Genomic DNA, 6,120 nt, shown 5'->3' on the forward strand with positions numbered 1-6,120 from the left:
TTATCTTGGAGTTGGCTGAGAAGTGAGGGGGAGCTATGTTGTTGGATCAGTCGGCCTTGTTGATGTGTAATAACATTTTGTCTTTACATCTGGTGGACATTATACCTAGAAATGGCCAGTTTACTTGGAATAATCGAAGGATTGGGGATGATTGCATTGCAAAGAGGCTTGATCGTTTTCTAGTTTCCTGCTTCTGGGTGGATGGTGGTTGGTCTACCTATACGGAGATCTTAGACTGGAAGGGGTCAGATCACTGGCCGATTAAACTCTCTGCCTCCTCTGCTCGGATCTCTCGATCTCCCTCTTTCAAGTTTTAGCTTATGTGGTTGTGAGACCCATCTTTGTATGACTATGTGGTGGAGTGGTGGAGGAATGGAAGACCCACCTTCAGCACTGCTATGTGCACCTTTGCCAAGCAATTGCAATATGTGAAGTACCAACTTAAACATTGGAACCGTCAATATTTTGGCAACATCTTCCATGCCAAAGCGGTTGCCCAAGCAGAGTTGGATGGTATTACAAGATAGATAAGAGAGTTCGGTTTGTCTGAGGTCCTCAGCAAAGAGGAAGCTAAGGCTTGGAAAAAAATTGGAGAAATTTGAACTTCATGAGGAAATTTATTGGAAGCAAAGGGCAAGGGTTGAATGGTTGCAAGAAGGTGATAAAAACACTCCTTTCTTCTTTCAGTCAGTGAAAGCCAGATGTCACGGTAATTCTATCCATGTTCTTGTCAACAATAGGGGTGATTAGGTGGCTTCAATGCAGGAGATGTCTTGAGAGACTATTCAGTACTTTGCTTCCCTATTAGGGAAGAATCTCAAGGGGGTTCAGAGGAGGAAGCACATGTCCTCTCTTGCATACCTTCTTTGGTTACTAGAGAGATAAATGAGCATCTTATGGGCCTTGTCTCACTTGAGGAACTAAAGAGAGTTGTTTTTTAGATGAAGAAAGGGAAATCTTCGGGCCCTGATGGCTTCCCCATTGAATTTTTCCAGGAATTTTGGGATATAATCAAGACGGACTTAATGGAGGTGGTCTGGGAATCCCAGAGGAACAAAGAGATGCTTCATGCTTTGAACTCCACTTTCCTTGTGCTTATTCCCAAGTGTGAAGATGTTGATCGGTTAAGTCAGTTTCGCCCTATTTCTCTGTGCAATGTCATTTATAAAATCATCTCTAAGGTGATAGCTGAGAGATTGAAAAAATGGATGAAGCATCTTATTTCAAAAGAGCAGAGTGGTTTTGTGGAGGGTAGATAGATTGTTGATGGGGTGGTCATTTCTACAGAAACTATTCATTCTATGGCAACTTCTAAGGATAAAGCCATATTCCTCAAGCTTGATATGGCAAAGGCTTATGATAGAGTTCGGTGGTCCTTTCTTCGGAAAGTTTTTGGAGCCTTTGGTTTTGATGAGGAGTGGATCCTTTAGGTTATGAGCTATGTGACTTAGACCTCTTTCTCTATTTTGGTTAATGGTGAGCCTAATGAGCTCTTTAGTGCCTCTAAGTGTCTAAAGAAGGGGGACCCCCTTTCCCCTTATCTATTCATTTTACTTGCTAAAGGACTAGGAAGATTGATGAAGAAGAGTGTGGAGAGGGGTCTTATCCATGGGTGGAGATGGGGAGATGGTATAGCTCCACAGTCGCACCTTCAATTTGTGGATGACACTGCTTTGACGGGACTGGCTAAGATAAGAGAAGCTATGAATCTACGCAAGGTTTTGGATATCTATCTTGCAGTGTCTGGTTAGTTAATTAATGAGGATAAATCTTTCATCTTCTTCTTCAATACACCTAGCCCTATTTAGTTGAGGATTGCTCAGAATCTAAGGTTCCAGATTGGTTCTCTCCCCTTGAAATACCTGGGTATACCCATCTCTTCTAGGATTCTTCCTCGAGAATCTTGGCAGTACATCATTGATAAGTTTCATCAGAAGGTGAATCAATGCACTCATAGGTGGTTGTCTTTCACTGGGCAGATTTAGCTACTCAGGACGGTGGTTCAGGCACTCCCCACTTATAGATGTTTGATCCAGGTGGCTCCTGTGGGCTTTGTTAAGGATTTGGATGCCTTGGAAAGGCAATTCTTGTGGGCCAATAATTTGTCAGGTTCAAAGTGGAGCCTTGTTAAATGGGAAATAGTGTGTAGTCTGAAGCAGCTAGGGGGATTGGGTTTAAGGCAAGCAACTCTATCTGGACAGGCGTTGGCTGCAAAGTAGTATTGGAGATGGTGTGTGGAACAAGACAAAGTCTGGGCCAAGATTCTAGCCCATAAGTACCTTCTAGGGGTTCTGAAGGAAGACATCCCTAGATACCCTGTGACAGGGAAGGGGTCTGTGATATGGAATACACTTAAGAAGGGAGTTTTCTTTGCTTAAGGAAGGCCTATTCAAGATTTGTAAAAAGGGGGAGGAGGCTCTTTTCTGGTATGATTCTTGGGATGGCTTTACTCCCATTATCTCATAGTACCCCAATCTAACAAATTTATGTCGACATTTACAGGAGGCAGGTTGGTCTAGAGTTAGTGGTTTCAAGTCTTATTATCAAAATGGGAAGTTGGAGATGGCAAAGTGGAAGGATCCTAGAGCTTGGCCTGCGATTGGTTTGTAGGAGGAACACAATGAGTTGTATAATATTTTAAGTAGTAGGTATTGTAACTCCATCAAGGAGAAGGATACTCTAGCTTGGCTCCCAAATCTCAAGGGTACTTTTACTGTTGCTAGTGGGTATCGGCAACTTCTATCTCAACGGTTGACTGGGGGGAGCTTCAGTGGTGTAAATATGTTTGGTATAAGTTTTCATGGCCTAAGTGCAATTTCTTTATGTGGACACTTGCCTTGAACATATGTTTAACTTGGGACAATATTCATAAGCATGGTTTTCAAGGTCCTTCTAAGTGTGTTCTATGTGGTACAGATGAGGAGGAATCTTCACATTTGTTTTTCCAGTGCCCTTTCTCTTTCCAGCTCTGGCATTCATGGTGGAATGTATGGAAACATCCTTGTGTCCATGCCTCATCCCTAGTGGACTTTTGGACCAAATGGGGTAAGCCTCCTACCTTGGTCCCTTTCCTTCAAATTGTGTGGAGTATTGGACCTACATTCATTTTGTGGCAAATATGACTAGAGAGAAATCAAAGAATGTTTTAGGGAGAAAACATGGTTGTCTCCCAGGTTTAGCACATAATTATAGGCATGATTCATGAGACAGTGGAAGCAAAGTGTGAGGTGATGTTCCCTTTGGACAAAGAGGATGTTGATATTATGGAAAGATTGGGCCTCAAGGGTTTGTCTCTGTCTTCTGCATGTGTCAGAAGAGGCAGAAGGGCGAAGAAGAATGTTTAAAGGGAGGGTAGATGGCTCCCACCTCCTGAAGATATTTTCAAGATCAATATTGATGGTTATTTACGTGGTAATCCAGGTCCAGCGGGGATTGGTGGAGTAGGGAGAGACTGGACGGATAAGGTGGTGTTCTTCTTTTCTATTCATCAAGTGTAGCAAGATAACAATTTTATGGAGGGTCTTGCTATTCTTCATGCCCTTGAACGAGCTTTTGCTCTAGGGTGGCATAAGGTTATTTGTGAATTAGGTTCCCAGATTATTGTCAATATGCTAATTGTCAAGAAGGTGATTGGTCTAAACTGACAGCTTGCTTGGGTTGTTCAGCAAATCTTGCAAATTCGTTATAGGATGGAACACGTGATGTTTTTCCACATTCCACGTGAGTGGAATATGGTTGCTAGCTATCTGGCCAAGTGGGCCTCTGAGAAGGATGGTAACTGGAAGCTAGAGGGGTGGGGGAACCTATCTCCCAACTATCACCAGGAGCTTGAGAGGATCTTGGTAGAGGATATGAATGGTTATGAGGCTGGATAATGCTGAGTTTTTCTTTTGGAGCATGGGGCTCTGGATTGTCTTTGTAATGTTCTTGTTGGAAAATTAATAAAAAATTTACCCCTTTTAAAAAAAAAAAATTTATGTAAATGAAATTAAATTAAGTAATTTAAACATAGTAAAATTTAAGCTAATTTAAATTTAAAAACTGTATAAGAATTAAAAATTAAATAAAAAAACTTAATTTAAATTAAATTAAATTAAGTTTTAATCAAATAAAATAACCTAAATTAAATTAAATAATTTTCTTCTTATGATGAAGCGTGAGGTCACGAGGTCTAGTCTCCCCCTAGCCCACGTGGTACCGGAGGACATGTCGTGCCAGCATCATTGGTCACATTAAAAAGTTTACCCAACGCACTGTAGTTTATAGGGGGGTGTTATACCTAATTCCTATAGTCTAAAAAAAATTTAAAGAATTTTAACATAGTAAAATTTAGCTAATTAAAATTTAAGAATTGTTTAAGAGTTAAAAATAAAATAGAACAACTTCACTTAAATTTAAAAAATTAAATTAAATAACTAAAATGAATTTAAATTAAATAGTTTTATTTCTTTAAAAAAAATTAAACTATAGTTGTTTCCAAACATAGTAACCCTACCTCTATAAAATGGACATCAATAGGAAGTTTTTGCAAAACATTGAATAGATAAAGAGTTTGGAAGGTCTCATTGTGTATAGAAAGCAGCTTGATTTGGTGCAAGCAAGTTTGATTTGGGCAGTTTGATTTGGTGCGAGCAGTTTGATTTGGGCAGCTTGATTTGGTGCTTCCAACAGATATGAAGGTGAACTGGTATGTAGATCTACTTTTCTCTTCTTTTCTCAGATCGTTTAAAAAAATTAATGAAATGCGTCTTTATTCTAAGCAATTATCTTGAGTAGGTATAATATACATATATGAATTGTAATTTTTTTATTTCACTATTTTAAAAAAAAAAGAGTATATTTTTAATAGATGTTTTTTATTGTTAAAATTGTGAAGATTTAATCACTTGATTAATCTTGCCATTTGTATGTGTAATGCATTTATGATGCTCATACAACATTACAAACCCCATAGTATTCTTATTTTTTAATTGTTTTGTTTCTTCTATTCTTCACTAAGCTTTTATTTTTGTCTTTTTCTCTTCTTTGTGATGCTACTATATTTGTTAGTTGTAATATTTTTTTTAGATTTATTAAATCATTGTTATGTAGTTTGTCCAAGTTTTAGACTTAGATGTCATTACTTATTAGAGTATGAGCATTATAATTCTTCTTCTTCTTCTTTAAATATTAATTAATCATAGAATTTAAAATTTTATTTTAATTATTCATCATTTTTATGAAATTACTAATGCTCTTCCCAAAATTAAATTTAATCAAAATTGCTTTGTAATGTACATAGGTTTAATCACTTTGCGTAAGCCTGATAAACTTTATAACTCAATTATGTATTATTGTAATAAAAGTAAAAATTGCTTTGTAATGTACATAGGTTTAATCACTTTGAGTAAGCCTGATAAACTTTATAACTCAATTATGTATTATTGTAATAAAAGTATATGAGGTTAGTAAAAAATCATTATAATATTTTTTACTATATGAATTCACTCTAAAATATAAATATATAAATGAATATGCATATAAAATTTATTTTAGAATTCTATTCTTTGAATCTGAATATAAGATATAGTTTGAAATTCTTTATCAAATTTGGACAGAATCATATGAAAACATGAAATGGCTATTCTTCGCCCCGACCATACACCATCTATAATTCTCTACCCAAGCCTTGAAACTAAAATACTCAACATTGCAGGTGGGATCAACAACACTTAAGAAAAACCCACCATTGTACTATAGGTTGACTTTGTCTCAATAATAATAAACAATTGGAACCCAAATAGAAATCTCACTTTTGAATTTTGCAAGAGCTAAGTTTTGAAGTATGTGGTCCATTGATTATTCCTTTTGCTTCTGATAAGTAGAACCATTGACCATAATTATGATCAGTTGATTCTTGATGAAAAATCTTCAATGCAATATGAATCATGCTTTGATTTCGGGATTGGAGTTTCTTTACTTGAGGAAGAGTAGTCACATGTCAGTTGGGCAATATATCAGAAAGATGTATATTGGAAAATATTGAGAAAATAGGTCTAATGTGCTCTTTTGGATTAAAAAAATTGCATCCATTTTTTTGAATTTCTGAACTCCAAAACTCTCACTTTTAATAGTGTGTTC

This window comes from Cryptomeria japonica, chromosome 11 (assembly GCF_030272615.1).
Source record: "Cryptomeria japonica chromosome 11, Sugi_1.0, whole genome shotgun sequence".
NCBI classification, from domain to species: Eukaryota; Viridiplantae; Streptophyta; class Pinopsida; order Cupressales; family Cupressaceae; genus Cryptomeria; species Cryptomeria japonica.